This window comes from Camellia sinensis, chromosome 9, assembly GCF_055761805.1.
Source record: "Camellia sinensis isolate YWXY chromosome 9, ASM5576180v1, whole genome shotgun sequence".
Lineage (NCBI taxonomy): Eukaryota > Viridiplantae > Streptophyta > Magnoliopsida > Ericales > Theaceae > Camellia > Camellia sinensis.
The window spans coordinates 51,868,286-51,895,197 of record NC_138969.1 but is presented as its reverse complement, the minus strand read 5'-3'; the positions used below and the strand labels follow the sequence as shown (position 1 = coordinate 51,895,197).

Below are 26,912 nucleotides of genomic sequence, written 5' to 3'. Positions count from 1 at the left end.
CATAATCCTCTATAAATTCCATCCACCTCCTCTGCCTCAAGTTTAAGTCTTTCTGTGTAAACAAATATTTCAGACTCTTATGATCCGAGAATACCTCAAATCTCTCACCATAAAGATAATGCCTCCAAATCTTCAAGGCAAATATCACAGCTGCTAACTCTAGATCATGCGTAGGGTAATTCTGCTCGTGAATTTTCAACTGACGTGAGCCATAGGCAACTACTTTCCCTTCTTGCATTAACACACAACCCAGACCCTCTCGTGAGGCGTCACAATAGACTGCATAACCCAACCCTCTCTCTGGAATAATCAAGACCGGAGCGGTGGTCAGTCTAACTTTCAACTCCTGGAACGACTTTTCACAAGTCTCACTCCATACAAATTTGACTCCCTTCCGAGTCAACCTAGTCAAAGGCGAAGCTAATCTGGAGAAATCTTTTACAAACCGACGGTAATAACCAGCTAATCCCAGAAAACTACGGATCTCAAAAACGTTCTTAGGCTGTGCCCAATCCTGCACTGCCTCTACCTTGGATGTATCAACAGACACTCCTTCCCCAGAAACAACATGGCCTAAAAACTTGACCTCTTCTAGCCAGAACTCACACTTCCCAAACTTAGCATAAAGCTTATGGGCTCTAAGTAACTCAAGCACCACTCTCAAGTGTTCCTTGTGCTTCTCCTCAGAAGGTGAATAAATAAGGATGTCGTCCACAAAAACGACTACAAACCGATCCAAGAATTCCCGGAAGACCCGGTTCATCAAATCCATAAAAACTGCCGGTGCATTGGTGAGCCCGAATGGCATCACCAAAAACTCATAATGGCCATACCGCGTACGGAATGCCGTCTTCGGAATATCCTCTTCCCTGACCCTCAACTGGTGGTAACCCGATCTCAAATCTATCTTAGAGAAACAACGGGAACCTTTCAACTGGTCAAACAGGTCATCTATACGGGGCATAGGGTACTTATTCTTGACCGTAGCCCGATTCAACTTCCGGTAATCTATACAAAGTCTCAAAGCACCACCTTTCTTTTTAACGAAGAGAGCTGGTGCTCCCCACGGCGAAACACTAGGACGAATAAAACCCTTGTCTAGCAACTCCTGGAGCTGAGTCTTCAACTCAACTAGCTCGGCTGGGGCAAAACGATAAGGTGCCATGGAAATCGGCGCCGTGCCGGGCACTAGGTCAATAGAGAACTCAATCTCCCGATGCGGTGGCAAACCAATAAGATCCTCGGGAAAGACATCCGAGTACTCACAAACCACCCTTGGCAACACAATCTGAGTCTCATCATCCTCACTAATCAAAAAGTTAGCAAGTAGACTACTAAGCTCACTCTGTCCTCGCGGAATGTACCCCGGTGGCAACACATCACCAACCCGGTCCCCCAGAAAATGAAAATACTCTCCGCTCACGGTACAACAAGTGACCCTCTGGCGGTAGCAATCAATAACTGCCCGGTATGACGATAACCAGTCCATACCCAAAATAACATCGAAACCCCTCATAGGCATAACTACAAAGGAAAATGGGATTCTATGATAATCAACCTCTATATCACAACCCTTAACACCTTGTTTCAAAATCAATTCACCTCCAAGAGGTGACACTACACAAATAGGAGATGCTAACTGTGCTAACTCCAACTCCAAAACAGACGCAAATGCAGCAGACACAAAGGAATGAGATGCACCCGTATCAATCAAAACATTAGCAACCGAGTTGCAAAACAAGAAGGTACCTCTCACAACTGATGGTGCTGGCACAAGATCCTGTGCGGTAACAGCATACACTCGCCCAGACGACCTCTGATCAACCTGCTCAACCCTAGGAGCATAAGATTGCTGTACTGACTGGGACGATGAAGCCCCCTGATTGGCCCTCGAGGCCTGACCTGACGGAGCTGGCTGCTGTCCCTGAATCGGCCTCATACCGGATGCACCAGGTGTGCCACCCAACTGCGGGCAATACCTCTTCATATGCCCTGGCTGACCACACTGATAACACGAGAGTGGCTGGCCTCTACCCTGACTCTGGCTCTGAGATCGAGCCGAAGATGATGCTGCTCTCTGAACTCCTCCCCTCTGAGGACAAACTGGAGACTTGTGGCCCAGCTGGCCACACTTAAAGCAGGTAATGTCTCCCTGACTGCCTTTCCCCGAACTAGCACTCGGTACAGGAAAAGTCGATCTAGAATAGCTACCCTGAGACTGCTGGGGATTAAAACCCTTCTGTCTCCTACCATCACTCTGACCATCCTGACTCCTCTTGGAGCCCTTCTGCCCTTCCTCCTCCTCCTGCATCATGATCTCCATATGGGCTGCAGCATCAACCATACGCCCATAATCTCGAATCATAGTTCCCCCAACTCTCAGCTTGAGGCCACGCCTCAACTTCTTCTCAAACTCAATACAACGGCGTTCCTCAGACGCCACCAACTCAGGTGCAAACCTGGACAAACTAGTAAATGCAGCCTCAAATTCGGCCACTGAAGAACTCGCCTGCTTAAGCTGACAAAACTGGTCTCGCAGCTTCTCCTTGACTGCCGGAGATAAAAACTTCTCCTGGAATGCATTCACAAAAGCCTCCCATGTACCTCCTATACGCCCCTTAGTGAACTTCCACCACTGACCCGCATCTCCCTTCAACTGAAAAGATGCCAAGGTCACTTTCAACCCCTCGTCTTCGATGCCAAGCATCTCAAACGTCTTCGCTGTCTGTTCGAGCCACTCATCTGCCTTAAGCGGCTCTTTAGGATCACCCACAAATTCATCCGGATTAGACCGGAAGAACTCCCTCTTCAGAAAGGAAGGTCCTGCATCTGCAGCAACAACCTGAGCTTGATTCTCAGCTCTAAGAATGCCTACTGACTCCCTGAATGCCCCTGCTATCTCTCGGGCAAGAGCGCCCATAGCCTGCTGGCCTACTGGCTCGGCCACATTGGCCTGGCCAACTCCCTCCTGAACTGCCGGAATCTCCTCTGGCACAGGCACCTCCTGCCTACCCGGCCTACCACGCCTACCGCGTCCTCGTCCTCGTCCTGACATCCTAATAAAGGAAACAAAGACATTAGCACATTAATAAATGTGCCGAAGCTAAACACTCGCGTCCTAATGCAATGGACAACAATAATTCATTCCACATAAGCACATAATCACATAAGCACCTACGAATTTCATTCCCGGATAATGATAGTCCCAATGCGTTACTATAGTTCCAGTTGGAAGCAGCAGTGATCAAGTGCCTTTCCAACAAGACTACTAGAAACTCAAGGGTCCAATCAGCATCCTAGAAACTACATTCCATACCCACATAATCACATAAACATGTTATCACATAAGCATATAACATTACACTAAGTCTCTATCAAACGAGACGAACCCATTGTGATACTAATCACTTCCCACGTACCCAAAGTATTCAAACCCGGTACGCTCTGATACCAAGTTGTAACGCCCTCAAATTAAACCCATAATGTACATAACATTAACGTGCATTATTAAAAGAAAACGAATCTTTTGAATTATTCATCAGAGTACTTTTATTAAAAGTCATTACATGGAACATCAAAATAAATGCCCTAAGGGCTTACATCTTTCCAAGCTAACACTTGGACACAAAAGAATGAGTATTAACCCATTTACAAGTTAAGCCCTTGGCTTGAATGTTTACATGTAACCTTATTTAAAATAAATAACTAAAGACAAGTCTTCAAAATCCGCATCCTTCCAAACTAAGTCCTGGGAGGTTGCTTATCACCTGAACCTGAAAATGATGTTCCCATAAAGGGTGAGCCACAGCCCAGTAGAAATATACTAAACCACATATAAGCAATGAATAAAGCAATAGTATTTGACAGATGGTTAACCAAGATAATCAACCACTTCATTTTACAGTCTCATGACACTATTGTCTAAGATACAATTTACTCTCCAATTTTATCAACATGGCTCAGAACCTGGCCAACCTACAACAGTGAATTACATATACCATATTCACATCCTTCCAATATCAACAAACAAATGAGACTCAAGCTCAATTCACAACACTTCATACTTCCAGATTGATACACATTTTAGTGCTGTATCAATAAAACACTTCTATATAAATAAGCACACATAAAAGTGATGCTAATGGAGTCCATCCCCTATCTCCTCCCAAACAAAATCCGGTTTAGAGGTCCATCCCCTATCTTCCCCTAAACCGTGGAGTACATCCCCTATCTCCTCCCACACAAAACAATGTATGCAAATGCAATGCTCAATCAATACACGTATTTTCTGTATCAATGCAATAGTCAAAGTAAATGACTTAACCAATGTGATTAGTTTCAGTTATTCCTAATCCACATGCAATGTCTACAACAATCACGACTATCCTCCACCGATAGCCCAAGACAGTTATTTCTAAACAGGAAATAAATGTATCAACTAACATAATTCCAACATTTTCATAGGTGAGTGATTAAACTAACCAACTACACCATTTAATCAATAAATTCATTAATTCCATGAATTCAACTAAAATTCCCCAATTTTTCCTGAATTGATTATATAAATTAATTTATTACAACAACTAGGGTTTTCCCGAAAATTACCAAAGTAACCCAACACATCAAAATACCAAAACTTAGAGCAAAACCTATAAAATGGAGTAGGAAATCCCTACCTCAAAGAAAACAACCCAAAAAGGTGAAGAAAGAGATGAATGCCCAAAATACCAAAGTGCTCCAAATCGTCAAATGCTCAGATTAAATGGTAGCCCTTGCCTCACTCTATCTTTTTAATGAAGGATCTAGGGTAGAAACACACCCTAAGTGGATCAAATCTAAGAAAGAAGGTGAGTAGGGAGAGAGAGAAGTCGAACCTGGGGTTTTGAATCAAAAGAATAAGAAAAAGACTGATTAAATCCCGCTGCTGTGTATATAAACTGGACAGGCTCGCTCGAGCGAAGACTTGGTCGCTCGAGCGACCAGACACAGAGAAACTACGCTCGAGCCAAGGAAGCCTTGCTCGAGCCAACAACTCAAATGCTCGCTCGAGCGAAAGAAAGCTCGGTCGAGCAAAGAACTCAAACCCTCAGGTCTGAACCCAGACACACGCTCGAGCGAAGGAACTATAGCTCGAGCGAAGGATGAACTAACTCGCTCGAGCGAAGAAAATCTCGCTCGAGCCAAGAATGCTCAGCTACAGGTCCAAATCAAACACTACCTCTCGCTCGAGCGAACAACTCCTCGCTCGAGCGAAGAACCAAAAACCCGGACAGCAACTCTTGGTTTCTAAACCCAACCAACCTGAAACAAACCTGCCCAACACATCCTATAATTCCAAAAGAGAAAATAAGGAATAACAACAACAACCATTATACAATGACAAAATCTACGGAACAGTCCGGATACAATAATTAAATGGGAAAAGACCAGGGTCGCTATATTATCCGCGACCAAATTTTTTGGTCGCTACTTTAGTCGCCAATTGAGGGTCGGCAAAAGTAATTCGCGACCAAAATTTTGGTTGGTCGGCAAAAGTCAGATTTGCCGACTAAATTTTTGGTCGCGAAATATATCATTATCGCGACTAATTCATTTAGTCGCTAAAACACTTTGGTCGCGAAAAGTGATATTTTCCCGACCAAAAAGTTTGGTCACCAATTATCACATTCAACGACCAAAAAGTTTGGTCGCCAATTGTGACATTCCGCGACCAAAAATTTTGGTCGCCAATCGTGACATTCCGCGACCAAAAAGTTTGGTCGCCAATTGTGACATTCCGCGACAAAAAATTTTGGTCACCAATCGTGACATTCCGCGACCAAAAAGTTTGGTCGCCAATTGTGACATTCCACGACCAAAAAAGGTTTTGGTCGCCATTTGTTACTTTTCGCGACCAAAACTTTTGGTCGGCAAAAGTGAGTTTCCACGACCAAGAGTTATTTTGGTCGGCAATAGATGTATTTTTTGCGACCAAAACTCTTGGTCGGCAATTGTCATTTTTTGCGAAAAAAAATTATTTATTTGTCGCGACTAATAAATTGGTCGCCAAAGCAGGAAAACAATACACTTGTAATTCCTAATAATTTATTCAATCCATAATAAACCTATAATTTTAAAGCATCATTCAAATTAACTGAATCATTAACATTCGACACAATACATAATTCATTAACATTCGATTTATTAAATTTCTGTCAAACAACCAGACATTGTTCCAATTCAAACTGAAACAACCAGACATCCCCACCATGGTGTTCCACCAGACATTATTCACACAAAATAATGACAACCAAAGAATCCAACAACACCTTTCTAAACTGTCAAACAACCTACTTCCAAAATTTCTTAAATTTCCCAAAACACTAGTGTACATTATATACATCCTATTTATAGAACTACGTTCCAATTCAAACTGAAACACCCTAGTTTTAGCAAGAACAAAAAGAAACAATTCTACAAGTAAATAATATGTGGAAGCTTTGACTAAAACAAGAACTCTGTGTCAGAAACTTCGAGGACATTGTGGACGCCAATAGGGTTCACACCTGGCCGGAAAGCATTTCCTTCAATATACCTGTGACAACATTTAATCAATTAGCATTTCACCTAGTGTTGGGTAATTGCAATTTGCTTGTACTGATTGAAGACAGAAACTCACATTTCTTTCAAGAAAGTGTGCTTATAGAATGCATCCAGGATTCTCCCAGTAAATTGATTATGATCCAGGTACCTGCATATTTCAGTACAACAGTAAAATTAACACCACCACAAAACTCTTTTGGAAACATAGTAACACTTTTTCCTTACTAATAACAAACACCACCACAAAACTTTTTTTTTGAAATGTTTCTATTTTCATGCCAATTGGAACAACATATATATCAAAATGAAATTTTGATCCTTAATATTAAACATATAACTCCTCCGAGTGTATCAGAGAAAATTGTTCTAAGTTGTAACAACATATCTAAAGCTAGCGACAGTTTTCATAATAGAATAATACATACATATTAATTTTTTCAGAATTGATAAACATTTTTTTTAGATTTGATAAACATTAATAACACTAAAAAATGGTTTCAAACTATCAAAAGCATATTTAACATGTACTGGCTTTTTTAAACTAGTAGATGTTTATGGAAAAGTGTGTTGTATTGTATTGTATCTCTCTCAATACTCAGTTGTTCTTATCAATTGATCTTTTGATATAAAAACAGCAGCCTTTTATGATATATCTCAGATTTTATTACTGAAAAAATAAGGTCACAACTGACAATATAATATCAATTTTGAAAGATTAAAACTATTTTGTGAATATTAAATGCTTTCAGTTTTTATTTTTTTTATTTTACAGTTATCATCAAACTAGAGGAAAAGGCAAGCACTAAACCACCAAAAAACTAATAGAAATACATAAAGTTCAAAATCAATTCACTCCACTAAACCACCAAAAAATCATATAAAAATACATAAGAAAAGCAAATTCAACAGGAAAGTATGTAAATACATAAAAATGAATTATATCATACCTTTCAAGGTAGTCTTGGAAGAAGGGGAGAGAAGGATCGGAGAGGATTGAGGAATTGGACTTGCAATCATCGATGAATTGCTGTAATTGGTTCAAGTTTGTGATCAGAGAGGAGATTGCAAAGAGGTCAAATCGTTCGATATAGAGGAGCGTGTAGAGATCGGTTAGGGTTTGAGATCAACTTGATTAACAAAATCTATAATTGTGATCTATAGCCCCTGTTGGTTAAAGAGAAAATATTAGGTTAGATGAACCTAATACAACCAAGATATGCCTAGTTCTGGACAGTTCAGTGTTTTGGTAAACTCTGCATTACTCTTTTTTTTCTATTTTTTTTTTTCTTTTCCCCTTTCCCTCCACTTTCCCAGTAACCAAATAGTAAGTATTTAAAGCATTTAGTAATTTATGAATAAGTAACTTCTTCCAAGCCCTTTCATAAAATTGATCTAAAAACTTTCCATTAATCCTGTTTTTGTTTTTTGTTTTTTTTGGTTAGTGAGATTTTATTACCAAAAACAGATAAGTACATCAACAAGGCAGGCATACCTTCCAAATACCTCTCAGGACATTGCACCACTGGAACCCCAAAAAGCTGCTTCAAGTGATCCCTCCAATCAGCATCATTTGGACTAAAAGAGAACTGATTTCTCATAATTAATCAGCTAACCAGAGGCTTGTTCATATGCAGATATAATTTTTTTGTTTTTAATTTTGAAATTAAGTCCCTCCATAGTATCCCTCCCAAAAACCAAGTTATCATCTGCATAAAAAAATATGATGAGATACACTAGGATTTCCCTGAGCAACCTAAAGACCATGTATCACATCCTCTTCTACACCTCTGGAAAGCATAATAGATTAAAAGACGATCTCCCTACCTAACACATCTTGAGGGATGAATACAATCCTTTGTTTCACCATTAATAAGAACTAAGTATGCAAGGAGGAGAGTGTTGATAAGTTCTCTGAAACTCAATTTAGAGATCCATTCTTGCAATGATCTTACCTTTGGAATCTTCTATAACTCTTATCTATGCCAAAATTGAGAATTCTTCTATGAATTGGTCAATTGGAAGTTAAGAAGACACTAGTTACTCTCATTACCTCAATTTTCCTATGCTCCCTTATTCAAATTTACAACCATTTAAGTCACAGGATGAGACAGTTGAGAAAATCTTCTTTGTTCCATGTGAACAAACTCAAAAGTCACCACTATCACTTTCCAAAGGTGATGTTTGCTTAAGGTTACATTTTAGGAGGGGTAACCTAACCTGGAAATGGTGAATTTTATGAACCAATTTAAAGTTTGGTATGTACCCCTGTCCAAATACATGATCCTATTATTTGTCACTGTGTAAACAAAGTAAGTTAATTATGAGCCGTGATTTCCTTTTATTTTCAGTTACACTTTCTAAGAAAGAGTTGTATTTAACAATAAATAAAGATAAATTACACTAGTTAGCATTGGCTTTTGTCAGAAAAGAAAAAAAGAAAAAATTACTCGTGTTCTCATTTTTGGGAACACAAGCAGCAGATAGATTGGGGCAGTGACAACGAAAAATACTAGAATTTTTTTGTCCAATAGTTTTGACAGGCAAAGAGAGTCAGGAGAAATAGTGGATGAGGTTCTTAAAATTACATAAAGAGAACAAGGGAACATGACTTAACATATTCAAAATGCAACATAGAGGAATTTGATGGAGAATAATGATTGTTCAGGCTGAAGAGGTTCTTTGTCCAAGTGTTTTCTGAAACCAAACAATACACGGGGAAGCAAAATACTATAGTAGTCCCCCCAAAAAACAAAGAAAACAGAAAATTGCATTATAAGTAGAAGAGATTTCTGAAACTAATGAACAAGATAAGACTTGTTTTATGCATTATAGTTTTACAATGCTAGTAAGTCGTCCTACTGCTAAATCGAACCAGGATATATAGCTCATTCCGAATCTCTGGTATTCAGCTCAAGTACTTTTCTATGGACAACCATAAGACAATTGCAATGAATATTTTGAACACTTCCACATTTCAGTGGCAGTCTCAAGAAGCTCTAAAAGTGTAATACAATATCTAATTTCTTTTATAGAATTGTACCAACTAACGATATATTGGATGATCTGTTGACTGCTGATAAAGAAGAAGAAAAAAAAGGAAAGAAAATAGGGTTTCCATGAATAGCATGCACTTTTTCACATCAAAACAAATAGAGTTGAGGATAATGCTACTAAGACCATAAATTTAATTTCTAACTATCATTGTTTCTGCAACTAAATAGAACAGGCTTGAAGATTTCATAGTTTGCACCACCACGACAGTTTAGATCTTATAACAGACCAGGAAATTCTTGTTGAAGGACCTGAGTCATTATATTGATTTCCAATTCTGCCGTGCTAAGTGATCTTGTCACTTCAAATATTGATGAAGGAATTTACTGCTTTATCAATTTATTTTATTTTGTGATGAAAGATACAAACTCACATTCAAAGTCCACTATTTGATGAACCACAAACCAAAATTTTTAAACATTTCTGTATATTGCAATTTTCTCAAACTATGATTCATATTCAATTTTCTCAGACCATTCCCACGGCTACCTATGTTTCAATTGATCTTAATGATGTTCAGATAAAGAAAGCACAATCACAAAAGATAAGTAATTGACTAAACCCGATACCTCCACATGCAAAGGCATGTATATCACCTGATTCTGATTACACTACGCAATACTCGAATGGTGGGGTACCATATATATAGGTAAATTGTATAATTTTATATTTTTTTGAATCCATAATTAAATATAATATGAGTCATATGTAAATATTTTATCAGTTATCATTACAATAATATCATAATTAAAGAAAAATTAGTCATAATTAAAGAAAAAATAATATAAATAAAGTGCATATAATACACCCTTTTAAGGGTGTCTATATTAGAATTTTCCCACCCACAACAAATTCATCAATAAAAACTAAAATATACAGGAAGACTATAGTACTGTTTGCTACATGCCATGGAGAAAAATTATTTATTAAATTAAAATATGTGAAGAAACTGTAAATTTACTTTTCCTCTGTCCCTCTCTCTTTCTCTCTCAATATTGTCTTGTTTCCACCAACAACAAACCAACTAAAAAGCATTAAATTTTTTCCACACACTAAATAGAAGAGGCAATTCCCACAGAAAGCACTCAAGAGCAAATATAAAGATCAAAGTTCTATGGAGAGGATTCAACATATTTATTCCAAACCAAACCAAACCAATTCGGCATATTTATGGCAAAAGAAAAAAGTAACTTAAAATATATAGCAAATTTAGCACAGAGTCTTGCTTACCTATGTGATCCAGTTGGAATGTTTGAGATAGAAAACTTATCTATGCTGCTGTAAGTTAAATTAGAATGCTCCAAAGATCCATTGGTATAATTAACTGGCACCAGGACTGTGAAAGCAAGGAATGCAATAGGAACAAAAAATTTAAGTCTGCATTGGGAAAAAAGGAAACATGATCAGTCCAGAAAAGTAGAAAGAAACTAGCATTCTCAAACTCATGATGAACATAAGGTTAGACTATTTATTTATTATAAAGCTAAACAGTACCTGATGCAAGAAATATATATATATATATATATTGGGATAAAAAAATACCTGATGCACGAAACTTTAAAAAAGGAAATGATCATGCAAAAGTATAAGATGCACTACACTACTCTGCATTGACATTATCATGCCAAAATCACAATGTGTTTCTCACTTTTGATCAACTTTCAAGATTTTGATGAATTTCCTAACAATCTAAAAGTTGATATATTTTAACTTTTTTATAAAGTTTATATCTAAAAGTTTATAACATATATTTATATTTGTGTAAATCATGAATATTAAAGTAACTCAAAAATTTCAATGTAACTGCAATGAATGTAAGTCAATAAATATTATAGGAACTAAAGGAAGACATTGGCCATATAAATGACAAAAGAATGCAGCATATATAATACAAAATCATTCAAATCAACCTATGTGTTCCAATCACATATAGATTCTTCTACTCGTTCTATAGTCAATTTTTTGTTGTACTTATTTGAATTCAAATTTTTTAATTCTGAACAAATTAATAACAATAACAAATTCAACAAATTAATTCAAGAAAGTATATAATTACTTTATATTTATCATGCATGTATTGATCAGTGATATAAAAAAATGTTTAAAACAAAAAATAAGTCCATATAGCAGCTCTCTAATAAATTTGATACATCGATGATTAATAGTTTGTATTTATAGTTGACTGTCACCTATAAATACAAACTATGAATTGGTGTTGATAGTCACCACCATATATAGTTGACTATTAATTTGTATTCTTTCTTCTGTAACGATGTAATTTGACATCACCACCTGAAGATCATATTCCATCAAAATAAATACAAACACTAACATTTTCATACAACAGAATGTATGGTGTTTTCAGTACTATATTATCTTGAATAAGGCCCACAATCCATGATGATGATTTGTGCACTTTTTTTTATTTTAGTTGTTTCTAATGTGTAGCATTTGAAATTTAGAAATTTCCCAATATTTAAAAATCAAGAAGCTTCTCAATTTCTATACAGAAAGTGTGCACTTTTGCAGTTTCTTAAACATTGTAATTTTTTTAGTTTCTCAATTTGAGAAATTGTGAAATTCGACATTTTTTCTTACAAAAATTGTGAAAATTTCTAATTTCACAATATAGACCACCAGTTTACTCCAAAAACAAGCATCCAGACTGATCAGGATGACCATCCAGACAGATGAGGATGATTGACATATCAGAAAAAAGCAAGACAGATCTGGAGCACACCACCAGAATTGATCTGCTGCAGACCACCACAAGCATCACAGATCTGGAGCAGACCACCACAGATCTGGGCACACCACCAGAATTGATCTGGAGCACACCACCACAAGCATCTAGACAGATCTGATGAAGACCACCAGAATTGCTCCAGATCAGTCCACCTTCATGACTGATGCAATACTTCACCATGCAGACCACCAAAGGAAGAGAAAAGAAGGAAAAAAAAGAAATAGAGAGGAGCTAATTCAGAGCAGTTTTGGACCCCAAACGCCCCGGTTTTGCCTACTTTGTCACACTTCTATGTCTTACATAACTAATAATGCGTCCTATCGAAGCGTTGCTTGCTTTCACAAGTTTGTTTGATCTAGGCCGAGGTGACCGCTACGATCTCGGGTTGTTTCCAGGCTGTTTCCAACTTTTTGCCCCAAAGCTTGATCCCCCATGCAAAGATGTAATCTCTCTCGCTGGACGAATTACATTTTTTTTTGAGCTGGTTTTCCCTTGACAGAGATACAAGCAACTTTCATTACCAAATGCATTATTGTCCTAGAAGCAACTCAATCAATAACTAATCCTGTGGCAAGGAAGGATTTTCAACCATACAGAACAATAGCCCACACTTATTCAGGTTTGATGCTTGAGTGACAATAATTGCCAAGTATGCTGAAGTATTTCTTCTCTATTTCTATGTTACAACCATATCAATGAACTACTGTGTTAGACTTCCTACTTATGTAGAAACTTTGTTCTATCTTAGAATATAAATAAGAGAAAATATGAATGCCTTTACCAAACATTGCCTCAAATTATGGGACATCTTGATTCAAATCCATACCTGAAATGCATGCCAAAGTCCAAATATAAAATTGGTGGTCAACCTCAAACAACCCAGTCTGCTGCACTACTTTAGAGTATTTAATCCACATAAGCTTAGTTTGATAGCCCAAGACGAAGTGCACGATAAGCCCTAAAGAATGAGGAGAGGGGGTATTTCTATAGAAGGTAGGTGAGTAAACACCTGTCTTGCACTCATTGCAAAACAGTTCCAAGGCCCAATGTCAAGAACACTAAATGTTTATCTTCACATGCTACTAATGATATTCCACAACAACCAAGCACATACCTTTATATCTATATAATACTTCAGCTATTGTTAAATCATCAGAAATTCAATCAATAGAGACAACATTTTCACTTAGGGAGAGCCGGTCAATTCTTGGCTTGGTTGGGGCTAGGGCTGTAGATCAAGCTTTGTTGCATGTGAAAAAATTCATATAAGCCCATTAGGAGCCCTTTTGAGCTTGATTCTTGTGCATAAATTGGTCGAACTTGAACTTGATTTCAAGATTGAGTAGATAGAGATCAACACGTAAAAGTTGAATGACATTTTGTTACCAGCTTAAGGGGCTGCTTCCTTAGCTTTTTAGACTATAAAGGCCAGCTTTTGGGGCTTTTTTAGCCTAAAATACCAAAAACAAAACGCATGGCTTTTAAATAGGTGACTGATAGGGATGAAGGAAATCCTAATTTTTTGTAATTCAAACTTGAATATTTTTACCTCACACTAGACAACATATTTTTTTAAGCTTAAAAGTAGCATTTAAAAACACAGCTTCATAAAAGTTAAGTTTAGCTTTTCAGCCTATTTTGAAGGTGAAAAAACAAACAAGCTAAAAACCTAAAAAGTTTTACTTTTACCAAACAACAATCCTTCCCAAAGTACAACAACTTAAGCATGTGAATTTTAAATTAAAAAAAAAAAAAAAAAAAAAAAACTCAGTAATTTTTAACATATGGGACCAAAAATCTACTAGAGCTACACCATCTTGAAATCATCATCGAAGTAAGATAATAACTTGCCATGGCCAACCATTACCTTTAGCCATCATCACAATTTTGAAAGTATTGCATGAAGTATCAAGTAGGGCAAGTCTACTGAGAAGCTTGAGTAGGTCATTGCAAAATTAATTCAAGCTTGATCTAATCTTATAGTAGCCATCTTCATGTGAGTTAAGTTTTAATTATTATGATCAAAATTAATTCCCACATAAAAGCATATATACATGAAGGATTTGTTAGATGAAATTATTTGTTATGTAATTATAGATGAAACTTTATTTTTTGATGATGCACCCAGTATGATGCCATATGCAGAAAGACAGGCCATCTATTTTATAGTCAATAAGTGGACCTCACAAGCCAGCACTTCACTACTTCTACTCAAATATGCAAAACATATAGAAAAACACAAAACAAAAACCAATGGGTGAAATTTAAAAATATCATATTGTACGTACAATAAGTGCCTTGAAATTTAAACAAGCATGCTACCAATCTCTTTTTACACAAGTGTTTGTGCTTTATTTTCTTTCACAACCTCTTCTTTTCCTGAAAACTTAAAGCTTCAAAACATCTTGTACATATCAACATTGAAGATGAAAGATAAACATATACATATTCTACCCTTTTCGACATGATTGTGTCAGGATTAGGGTATTAAACTAAAAAACATAAGACCCCATATGTTTAGGATTTGTCTCCTAATTTTGTAATGTCTCACATTTGATTCACCAATAAGGGGATTAGTTGTGCGGACAGATTAACACTCCCTCAAAACCATGGGTTAAATTTCTCATTGCCTTGGCATAATTAATTTCGCACGAGTACTCGTCGGATTAACTTTCCTCCATCCCAACTCTTACTAAACATAGTACTGTAATTTCATAATATATATAAATCTCTCCAACATCCCATGGTATGAAAAAAAATCGGATCCACGGTATTACTTAGACCATTATCCTTTCCCTTAAGAGTAAACATGACTGAACTTGCTAGCACAATGGGAAAAGAAACTTCAAACTGAAAAATGAATGCTCATGCAAGAGAAAAAGAATTATAGGAAAAGATTATAAGAATTATAGGAACATGAATTATAGGAAACTTCAAACTGAAAAAAAGTCACTAGAAGAAAAAGATTCTAAGTGAATGCTCATGTAAGAGAAAAAGAATTATAGGAACACATTCTTCATGTGATGTCAACTGTTTTGTCAAAGTCCAGCGCAGTAATTTAATTAGAGCAATGTTAGAAATGTAGAAAACTAAACATAGACTTTCTGCTTTTGTGAGACATTTGTAAATTTGTGAGATATTTTTGTGTTTATTATGTGTTTGATTCTCTATGTATTTAGACTTTCTTATTTTATTGGGTACTTGAATAAGGTCTAAAGATCAATGATATAAATGCACAAACATAGATCATATTAGGATTAACTACACTCAATGGTACATAAAAGTACGTGCTTTGTTAACAGGCATGTCACTACAAGAACGAAAAACAATGAGATTGAAATTAGGATAGGGCCACCAATGAGTCCATATCCAGGAAAATCCATTGCCAACATTGTATACTCAATTCAAAAAATTTAATGGGTATTCACAGCTAGCATCTTATTATGATTTTAATTGGGTATGTGATAGAAATACTCACAATATCTCCAAAGTCTGCAGTAGTCCTAGCGTTGAAGGAATCTTGCCACTGAGTTCATTGTTATTAAAAACCCTGCTCAAATCAATTCACAAAATTAATTAAAGCCAGTCAAGGCTATATAGCTTACAAGCTATTCACAAAATTAAAGCCATTTCTTATTTTTGGGATGGTGATAACAAATTCTATTCTAAATTAAAGTGTGATCTTTGGGAGTGTGATTAAAAAGGGTCTTTTAATCACATCTTTTAAGTGTCATTAAAAAATGATTTCATCACATCTTTTAAGTGTGATTAAAAACATCAAAAAATGAGTTGCGTAGATAGAAGATAAGAAAATGACAAAGGAAAGCAAAAAAATAATTGAAAATTATAGTACTAAAGTACGCCATCTCGTATAAAGAGAAAAAAAGCTAGAGGGGGAAACAAAGCAAACTGAAGGCAAAACCACATCATCCCACCAAAAAATAATGATTAGTGCGACTCAAGATATTGACTTTTGCGGTATCTGTTCATCAAGAGACAAAGGGAACTCTAATCACATGGCATGCAAAAGACATCACAAATACATGGAACTTGAGGCACGCAAGAGCATGAGGTGCAGTGTAGTAAGAAACTAACCTGACAATTTCCATCTCCATGAACCATAAACTCCACCAACTCATATAACTACAATCTGAAGAAGAATAGACGTCTCCAGCATCAAAAACTATATATATGAAATAAAAATCCCACAGATATATATGTATGTATCATAAACACTCACAGATATATATGTATGTATCATAAACACATATATACTAGTCTATAGATACATATATATATATATATATATATAAGAGAGAAGAAGAAGTTAAGATGTGAAAAAAGATGAAGTCAAAACCTTTACCAAGGATAGATTGGGAAAGAATCAGAGTTATTCATCATCGACACAAATGTTTAAAAAGAAAAACCTAAAAATCTCTACACTACCAAAACATCGATAACACAAATGTTTCAAAACCCCAAAATCGAAACCATATGTCAATCGAACAAACTAGGCAAATACAAACTAATTGAATATAGATCCGAGTAGTTTCATAATTGAAAATGAATAAAGACAATTGAGATAGAATGCAAAATCAAAATGAGTATTGTGTAGCCATGGAAAATTCCTTATCTCGAGTCATTACGAAATGAATTAGGGCATCGAATCATCAAATATGTTCTCCACTCCTTTCCAAAGCAAATGAAAAAACTAAACCATTGATCTCAAGCTCGCCCAAGGAAGCTCAAAATACTCCTTCTTGTTGTCATCATTTTTGAAGAATCAAAATAAAGAAAACATGACAAATAATATCTAAAGTGAAAATAAAAAGTGAATTTTATAAAATCATATAATGTCAACTTTTTCAAAGGAAAAATCTTGTTAAGATCAACCACAGTTGCATGCCTCTACATGTATACCGAGTAACATATAAAGAAACCAAAAAGTTGCACTTTTGGACCAAAAAGTAAATATATAAAACAAGCAACAACTGACTATACAAGAATTTTTCGTAACAAATGACAACGACAACACATTTTTTGTATTTTTTTTATGTTCTGCAAGTTTTGGGATTAGTTTATTATACAGTGTTGTAAACCTCCATTAGAGACGATTGAGTTCAATAATATTTAGTTTTATCTTTCTTGTGTATTTGATGTTCTTTTGTTTGCTAGAATGATATCTAGTCAACATGTGACTGTCCATATTCCCATCAATTCTGTTTAAACTCAATACTTCACTTACCCATCAAATTTCTCTATCAAAATATATATCTCAACATCTGCATACTCATTCTTCAAAAGTTTTAAATCTACCCAATCAAAAGGCCAGTATTTGCTCACCATGCTTTATTTCCGTATTCATTATTGCTGCAAAACCTATGACTTTATGACACACTCATGAATCAACAAGCTCTTGTACGGTGATTTTGCTATCTTTGATCTTAAAATCAGAGGCACCATGCGGTCTAAATCCTCTCATTATTATTTTACTTTATGGAGCACTATTTAGGGCATGTATAATCAAATTAAATTTTTTCCCAAAACCTCCTTGTACAACTCCAAATTGCCACCACCAACCACCATTTTCATCATTGAAAAAAAACATGATAACTCCGATTTTTTGAGAAAAACAAAAAATGAGACATAAACATGAGGTCACAACTCAAATGACAGTGTAATCCAATCACATTCCTTGATAATTCAACTAACAAACCATTTTATAGATTTCCAAATACAAAATTGCCAAGGAAAACCAACAATTGGTGCAGATTCATCTCAATTCCTTTTTGGGTTTTGTTTTTTCCATAAAAAATGGCTCTAATGAAAACAGAGAAGAGAGAGAGAGATAAATAAAAAATAAAAGCAAGCTTACGAATCCATAAGGACAACATTGGCATGGTCTTGAAGGTGTCTAGCCAAAAGGGATCCTGCAACACCCCCTCCAACCACCACCACCAAACAAAACAAAACAAATCAATTTTCTGGTTAACTAAACAAAAAAATAATTGACAGACCCCTTATCAGTATTTATGCAAGGCCTTATCATATTCATTTTTTATGGTTAACTAAACAAAAATAACAACAGAGATTCATTTTTTTTTTTGTTGTTCACAGACCCATTAATTTTCTGCTTATATTTCTAACCCAACCAAACAAAACAAATCAATTAATTTTCTGCTTATATTTCTAACCCAAACTATATAGTACAATAATTTTTTTTTTGTTGTTCACAGACCCATTAATTCCTTTCCTTTTCACAAAGCCAAAATCCAAACGCATCTAAAGTTCCAAAACATGGCAAAAATGAGAAGGGAAAGGAGAAATCTATCCTAATTTATACAGTAAAGGTTGCTGGTGTTGCTGGCACTTATATATAAATTATTAGAGCATATATATATATATAATATTAACTTCTGTTTAATGCAAATCGATCGATCGTCGTTCGATTAACTTCTATTTAATCGATCGATCGTCTAGAGAGAGAGAGAGAAAGAGACCTCAATGTAGATCGATCGTCATTCAATGAAAATCGATCGCCGTTCAGAAGTGTAGATCGTCGGTCAGAGGTTCAGTGTGTAGATCGTCGCTCATCACTGTGTAGATCGTCGGATGTGTTGGGTTCACTGTGTAGATCGTCGGATGGTAGGGTAAAGAGACAGAGAGAAAGGCGTAAGGAAAGGGGCCTGAGGTAGGGTAAAGAGACAGAGAGAGAGGCGTAAGGAGAGGCGTAGATCGTCTGATGGTTCACTGTGTTTGGTTCTCTGCGTGTGTGTTGTTGGGTTTGTTTGTTGGGTCTGTCAACAAATTAGGGCAAAATCTAAAGAAAAGGAGCCTGAGGTAGTGAGGCGTAAGGAAAATTTGAAAAAAATATATATATATATATTTGCCCCCTCCATCTTCCAAATTTTCCCCTAAATTTTTGACGACCAAACTTTCAAATTAGTCGCAAAAACAGGTTATTTCGCCGACAAATTGTTTTAGTCGCCAAATCTCAATCAACGCCGACTAAAATATTAGTCGCTAAAAGTAGTAATTTGGCGACTACTTTTTTTTTGTTGCTGAAAATAAATTTTTCGCGACCAAATTTTTGGTCGCCAAAAAATATGTGATCTTCCGCGACCAAATTTGTAGTTGGTTGGCAAAAGTATACCATTTTCTGCGACCAACATATTTTTTGGTCGCCAAAATATAACCTTCTGCGACCAATAATATTTGGTCGCCAAAAATAATGATCATTCACGACTAATTAATATTTGGTCGCCAAATGTCATTTTTTTGCGACCAAAATTTTTTTGGTCGGCAAAAGTGGTCGCAAAATGTGTAAATTCTTGTAGTGTCTATCGCGATTGTCACCTTGTCGACTGCGGCTATCAACTTCTTTATTCGGCCGACTGAATAACCGGCCGAATAACCGATTAAACAAATTCGAGACAAATTCACTCCTCAATATTCGAGGTCTGTAGCATGACTATTTATCTTATGTCGTCATCATCATAATAATAATAATAATAATAATAATAATAATAATAACAACAACAACAATAAAGATTTAATAAAAAAATAAAAAAACAATTTTGTAAATAAAAAAATCCTCTTACTCAATTTTTTTTTTTTTAATTTTCTTTTGTCATAATTTTACCACATTTTATTTATTACTAAATGCGAAATATTCACACCTAAATGCAAATGCATCATAGTTAGAGATAAAGAGGCTATCATAAATGTTGCATTATTAAAAATAAATAAATAAATAAATGGGTGGGTCATGGTTCTTTAATGCCGAGACAAGGAGTAAATACATATAATATGACACAATAATATAATTTTATTATTATTATTATTTAAGTTGCAAGCAATAGCCCATGAAAAATACACTTTGATTAGTTAACATATAGTGCAATCGACTGCATTTAAAATATATGACCTTAGTATTTTGACTAATGAACAATTATTTTTTTATTTATACAGCTTATTAGGTGTATAAACAAAATAATAAAGAGTCTAGCAGATGGGTGCAAACAATAGCAGATGAGTATACAAATAGATATTAATATTAAAAATAATATTTTTATTATTAATTTTTCAATTGCTAATGGGGTCAATTGACCCATTGAGTATAACGCGGTGCTACTCCTGATGATCTAAGATAAGATTTTAAGATTTTTTATATTTTTAGTTTTAATATTTTTAATATATTATTTTATTAGGATTCTTGTAATTTAGTATAAATAATTTAGAATTATTAGATTTCTTAATTTTGAATTATTAGGTTTCTTAATTTTTTTTTTTTTTTTTTGAATTAGATTTTGACTAAGATTTTAAATAGTTTAGAGTCCTAAATTCCTATTTTCTTAGCTTTTCTAATTTGTGTTGATTTAAGTTTTCTAATTTATTTTAGAATTACTTTTCCTACAAGTATTAGGTTTAGTTTATTATAAATAGTTATGTAAGTCTCATGACAAAGACAACTTTTATTCATTCAATCAATAATATTAAGATATTTTCTTTTCCTTGTGAATTTAAAGTTTTATTTTTCTCGTGGATTCGAAAGCCCCTTTCGTCTACTAGAACAATAACTAGTCCCAGTGTATTTCGCTGCGTCAAGTGGTATCAGAGCAAGGTTTCTCCTGGCTCGATGTCATTTGTCGAAAGAGGAAGCACAAGTTCTATTGAAGATGATCATAGAGAAAAATCTAATAGGATTCGAGCCAAGGGACTTGCCTAAGGCCAACCTGTTAGTCACAACGTTAATAGGAACCGCGTTATGGGATTTGCCCAAGGTCAGCCTATTAACCACAACGTCTTGAGACGATCTTCTTGTTATCAATACGATAGTGAGGACGAATCTAAAAATGAGTTATTTGAGGATTATGGTGAATACCAGTCGGTAAAGCAATAACGAAGATTCAGTGATGTGTTCAATAGCAATAATTGCATCAATCATAACTTTTCAAATTATCAAGTACCACTAGAAATTCCCTATTTTAACGTTTCTTGTCATGCCGAGGATTTTATTTATTGGTTTCGCAAAGTTGACAAATTCCTTAAGTGTATGAAAATCTCTAAAGAAAAGCAAGCCAAATATATCACACGTAAGTTATAAGGTTATGTTTCTACATTGTGGAAACAATTGCAGTATGATCAAATGCGACAATACAAACAACCTATTAGGACGTGTCATAAGATGAAGAAGTTGATAAGTTCTAGATTCCTTCAAACAAATCATAGGCAAATATTGTATCTACAATATCAAAGAAAGCTTGAATCAAAACAATTGTTCCAAGGTAATTTTGATTCACAATATTCTTCGCAATTCAATAATTATTATGGAATTGTGGATACAGATTATTCGAGGAACATGACTATAGTTCCGCCAAGTTTGGGTCAATCAAATCTTGTAGGTCAACAAATTTGTCACGTACAACCACGTATTGAAGAAGAAAAAATTTTGAGTATCACAATGTTTCAAAATTTTGAAGACCCAAACAGACATTCAATTAAAATAGAAAATTAAATTGATTTCAACAATGATGAGAACGTTGAAATTGATGAAAGAGGGGTCATTGAAATTACTTTTATCAAGAAGGTTGAAGAAGACAATAAAGAGGTGAAGCACGAGAAAAATGTTGAAGTTAGCCAAGCGCTTTTAATGACGGAACTATTATCTCTTGATTATTATGATAGTTATGAGATCGCAAAAGGAGATCAAGTGGAACTCAATGAAAAAGAAGAAATAAAAGATGAGGTAATAAAGTTGACATGTGAATCAGAAAAGTTGATTGAGGATACAATTGATATTTCAAGATTGATAATTGAATGTCCAACTGAATTTAAGACAGGGAAGAGCCCAGAGAGTATCCAATATCAGCATAAAATACACTTTGTTGATTTTCTTGGTGTAGAACAATTTAATTTGATTTTCAATATTTGTCTAATTAATCTTGTAAACCAGTTGAAGTATATAGAGAAGAACTTTCAGAAAGAAAGCTTTTCTACATACAGCTTTTGGAAAAGGGGCAAACAACTGAAATATTCAAAATATCTCTTTATTTGGCATGGAAGATGGCAAATCTCTAATATGAACTCGATGACGAGTTCTTTCAAAGAAGAGGAGTCTGATGTAGGACAAGATTTTAAGGCTTTTTATATTTTTAGTTTTAATAGTTTTGATATATTATTTTATTAAAATTCTTGTAATTTGGTATAAATAATTTAGAATTATTAGGTTTCTTAATTTTGAATTATTAGGTTTATTAATTTTTTTTGTTTTGGAATTAGATTTTGACTTGGATTTTAAATAGTTTAGAGTTCTAGTTTTCTATTCTCTTAAGTTTCCTAATTTGTGTTTATTTAAGTTTCCTAATTTATTTTAAAATTATTTTTCCTACAAGTATTAGGCTTAGTTTATTATAAATAGGTATGTAAGACTTATGATAAAGACAACTTTTATTCATTCAATCAATAATATTAAGATATTTTATCTTCCTTGTGGACTCAAGGTTCTATTTTTTCTCGTGGATTCGAGAGCCCATTTCGTCTACTAGAACAATATCTACTCCCTGTGTATTCCGCTGCGTCACCTGACCTGAGATCAAAACACGTTTTGATAAACATTAGATCTTAATTGATTTTCCTGATAATCAAAGCATATGAAAATGGTTTTTATACTTACTTATAGATATGAGTAAGATTTTGACGAACCTGAAAGGGCACTTGATCCTCTCCCTCAAGTTTCAATCTCCCATGTATTCACAACAATTTACTTTTGTTTTGAAGTTCTAATACTTAAACATTCTTAGAAAAGAATTCTATGACACTCAAAATTTGAAGACAGCATTATTCCGATGTACCGAAAAAAAAAAAATTGAAGACAGGAGACAAGAATTTAGAACAAAAAAATCCTAAGCCTTGATAACAAAGCTATGTGAACATTTAAAAGTTTTAGTTACATCTAACTAGTTGGTTTATTTTCTTCATTACTGGTTGAACATATTAAAAATAGGACTTAGTTTTTTTCTCATTCATTATTTTGACTGCTATTGGCCAACTTTGAACCCATCACAGGTCCAATTTGATAATCCGATCACTCAACTTATAGGGTCTTCTAAGAAAATCATTCAATAAAAATTCAGGTTAATTAGACATCATAACAACAAATGAAGTATAAGTATATATATATATATTTTAATAGACTTTGGTTTTTTTTCAACATGAATTTATGATCCAATTAGATGGTTACAACTATTTGATCAATTTGATTTCTTACATAGATAATCTTTTAAGCGGGCCCTATAAGATGAGCAAGTTGGATTATCGAAAATGATAGGTCTATAATGAAGCAAACAACACTCTCTAGTCCAATTAATGGACTGGAGAGAAGCTATGTCCAAAATAACAAAATTACCATTCTCTTTAATTGTACATATTTGGCTCATTTATAAAACACAATATAATTCCAAACGAGAAAAGTATTAAAGATATGAAAAATAAAATAAAATAAAATAAAATAAAATTATTCATCTCTAAGAACTTAAAGTTTTTAGATAAGAGTTGCTTAACAATTGACATTTTTATCTTACATTATTCAGTAGGTGTTGTGTTGGTCTGGTTTTCACCATTTTGGTCTGATGGTAAGAAGTAGAGATCTTGGGATTTACACAAACATACATCTATCTATCTATCTATAGTTGTGATGTGTGAATAGAATAGATACCTCATATATTGAAGTGCCTGTAGTGTTCAATTTGTCAATCACTCATCTTCATCTTCAACTTATTCAAACTCATTAGCTAAGCTAACAAATCTCAACGTGAACATAAAAGCAATGAGTATTGGCACCGAAATGTTTCATTATTCATGTTCCTTGGATTTTTTTAGAGCAGTGATCTAAAATAAAATTTACACATTTGATGGTTCACACTTCAATTATTTATGAATATTATTTTCTTTCCTTCATCTGTCAACTCATACATTTTGACTACCTCAATTATAAAAATGTATTTACCCTCTTTAGATCATTTCCAAAAGTGGTGTATTTGTACAATTTTCGTAATCAAGAAAGTCAATATATGCATATTCATAAATAAGAGAGTAAAGTGATATTCACTAGTAATTGAAGGGGTTTTTGTGTAATTATTCCAAATCTTAACTACAATCCCTTCAAATGAAGATGGCTCCTAAATTGGATGGCCTAAAAAATTAGATGGTTTGATAAATAGTTTTGAACTGATAGTGTTATATCATATATGTGGGCTGGTTTGAGGTTAAAGAAGAAGGAAAGAAAGATATGGAGTATAGCGATCCCGGTTTTCCCTTTCCGTATCTGTTGTTTTTCGGACTTGGGTTCCATGATGTTGGTGGTTGTATACCTTGTTGTCATCTTTTAATTCCGCTTGATTGAGTTTTAGGATGTTTTAGGCAGAGTTGTTACAGATTGGTTAGACTTTGGTTTCAATTCCTTGTTGCCCAGTTTTTAGGAGATCCGCTCGAGCGGGTTTTCTTGCGCTCGAGCGGAGATTGCACACTCCCAGTGTTTTGGTGCTCTGCGATCTGCAAGCATGTTTTTCACGCTTGAGCGGGTTTCTTTACGCTCGAGCGGTCGTGCTCGAGCGTGTACTCTGGAGCTCGAGCGGGTAGTACATTTTTTGTGTAAGTTTTGAGAGGGGGAAATCTACGCTCGAGCGGACTGGTTTTCGCGCTCGAGCGGATATACTTTATCCTTGTGTCTTGAAGCTCGAGCGGGCCTTCTTGCGCTCGAGCGGACCTAGTTTTTTTGTTCTTGACGCTCAAGTGTTGTGTTTTCCGCTCGAGCGGGAATGTCGTATAACAGAGGGCAGCTGGGTATTTTTAAATCATTTTTCTACACTCTCTCTCTCTCTCTCTCTTACTTTTCCAAAAACGCCATTTGAGAGCCTCCCTCTCTAGAACCATGCCTTCTCTCTAGGTATTGATCTAGTAGGAGTTGTCTCCTCACCTTTGGCCTTTACAAAAAAGTTGTTGATCGTCGAGGGCTATCTCTTAATCCAAGAATTTCGGGATTTGGAGCATTTCCGTTTTCTTCATCTTCTTCGTTGGGTGTCATCATTTGAGGTAGGGATTCCTACTCACTCTTATGGTCTTTGACATAGATTTTTGGCTGTTTTGATCAAGTGTTGAAGTTGGGAAATTTTGGGACTTAGGGTTTCAAAATGTTAAAAGGGAGTTTCGCTATTTTGATTCTAAAATGTGTATCTTGGGTTTCAAAATAATGAAATTATTGTTGGTTGTTGATATATAGAGCATTGGGTCAATAATGAGAAATGGGGTAGAAAACCCTAATTGGTTATATAAATTAATTGGTATAATTAATTTGGGAAAATTGTGATTATATGGAATTGAGTTAGGAATAATGAAATTGGCTCATTATATAGTAGAATAGTGGAGTTGGATTTATTAATCGCTCACTTTTGAAAACATTGATATTTTATCTGTTGGAGCTTTTATTATCTGTTTAGAAATAATTGCTTGGGCTACCGGTGGAGGGTAGTTTTGATTGTTTTAGACAATATATGATGATTAGGCAAACTAAAACTAATCAATTGGATATGTCATAGAGTATGACTGTTAATAGAATACATTAACGTTATGTATTGACTGATTGTGTATATGACCTATGTGTATATACGTTGTGTGTGTGGGAGGAGATAGAGGATGTACTCCACGGTTTAGAGGAAGATAGGGGATGGACCTCTAAACCGGATGTCGTTTGGGAGGAGATAGGGGATGGACTCCACTGATACAGCTCATATGCTTGTCAGTTAACGTGTTGATATAGCTTATATGCTTATCTTTGGAAGTGTTGATTTAGCTAATATGCATATCTGTTGAAATGTGGATACAGCTTGTATGCTTATCTGTTGAGATGTTGATACAACTAGTATGTTTATCTATTGTAAAATGGGAAACGTTTAATATGAGTCACTGTCTCATATAAGTGGTTGGCCAGGTTTTGAGCCGTTGATATAAATTGTGAAATTGATAAGAAATGGAACTGAAATGAAACATGAACATAGTGGTCATGAAATGGAAATGGGTTATGAATTGATTTATGAAAATTGAACATTTATCAATTCCTAATGTCTTAGTTATTGCTCATACTGTGTTTAGCATATTTTTACTGGGCGTTGGCTCACCCTATATGGGACATTATTTTTAGGTACAGGTAGTATGCCACCTCCAATGACATAGCTTGGATGATGATGAGAGTTGAAGACTCTTTTGTTTATTTGCTTGCATTACATGTATATCAAGCTAAGGGCTTATCTTGTATAGAGTTAGTACTCTTCTTTTGTGTAACCAGGTGTTGACTTGGAAAGTTGTAAGCCCATAGGACATTTGCTTTTGTTGTTAACATGTAATACTGTTGTAAGAACTACTCTGATGAATAGAAATGGTTGGTTTCTTTTATATCAATGCATGTCTAAAGTGATGGGTTTTATGTATTATTTTGAGGGCGTTACAACTTGATATTAGAGCTACCGGGTTCGAATAC

At 35.0% G+C, this 26,912-nt stretch overlaps 2 long non-coding RNA genes across 3 annotated transcripts; both read right to left on the bottom strand.

Moving 5' to 3' along the window:
• Positions 1-6,154: 6,154 nt before the first annotated feature.
• On the bottom strand, positions 6,155-11,245 carry LOC145798591 (uncharacterized). 2 transcript variants are annotated; one of them, XR_014339676.1, is made up of 4 exons: positions 10,864-11,245; positions 7,530-8,288; positions 6,659-6,730; positions 6,155-6,574 (listed from the first exon to the last, which is right to left on the bottom strand). It is a non-coding gene; the product is annotated as an uncharacterized LOC145798591 (long non-coding RNA). The 2 variants fall into 2 exon arrangements; XR_014339675.1 differs by lacking the exon at positions 10,864-11,245 and having other exon boundaries at positions 7,530-9,485.
• A 1,904-nt stretch (positions 11,246-13,149) lies between these two features.
• Positions 13,150-19,265, bottom strand: LOC145798592 (uncharacterized). The gene is made up of 3 exons (XR_014339677.1): positions 18,880-19,265; positions 16,475-18,321; positions 13,150-15,929 (listed from the first exon to the last, which is right to left on the bottom strand). It is a non-coding gene; the product is annotated as an uncharacterized LOC145798592 (long non-coding RNA).
• Positions 19,266-26,912: the final 7,647 nt, after the last annotated feature.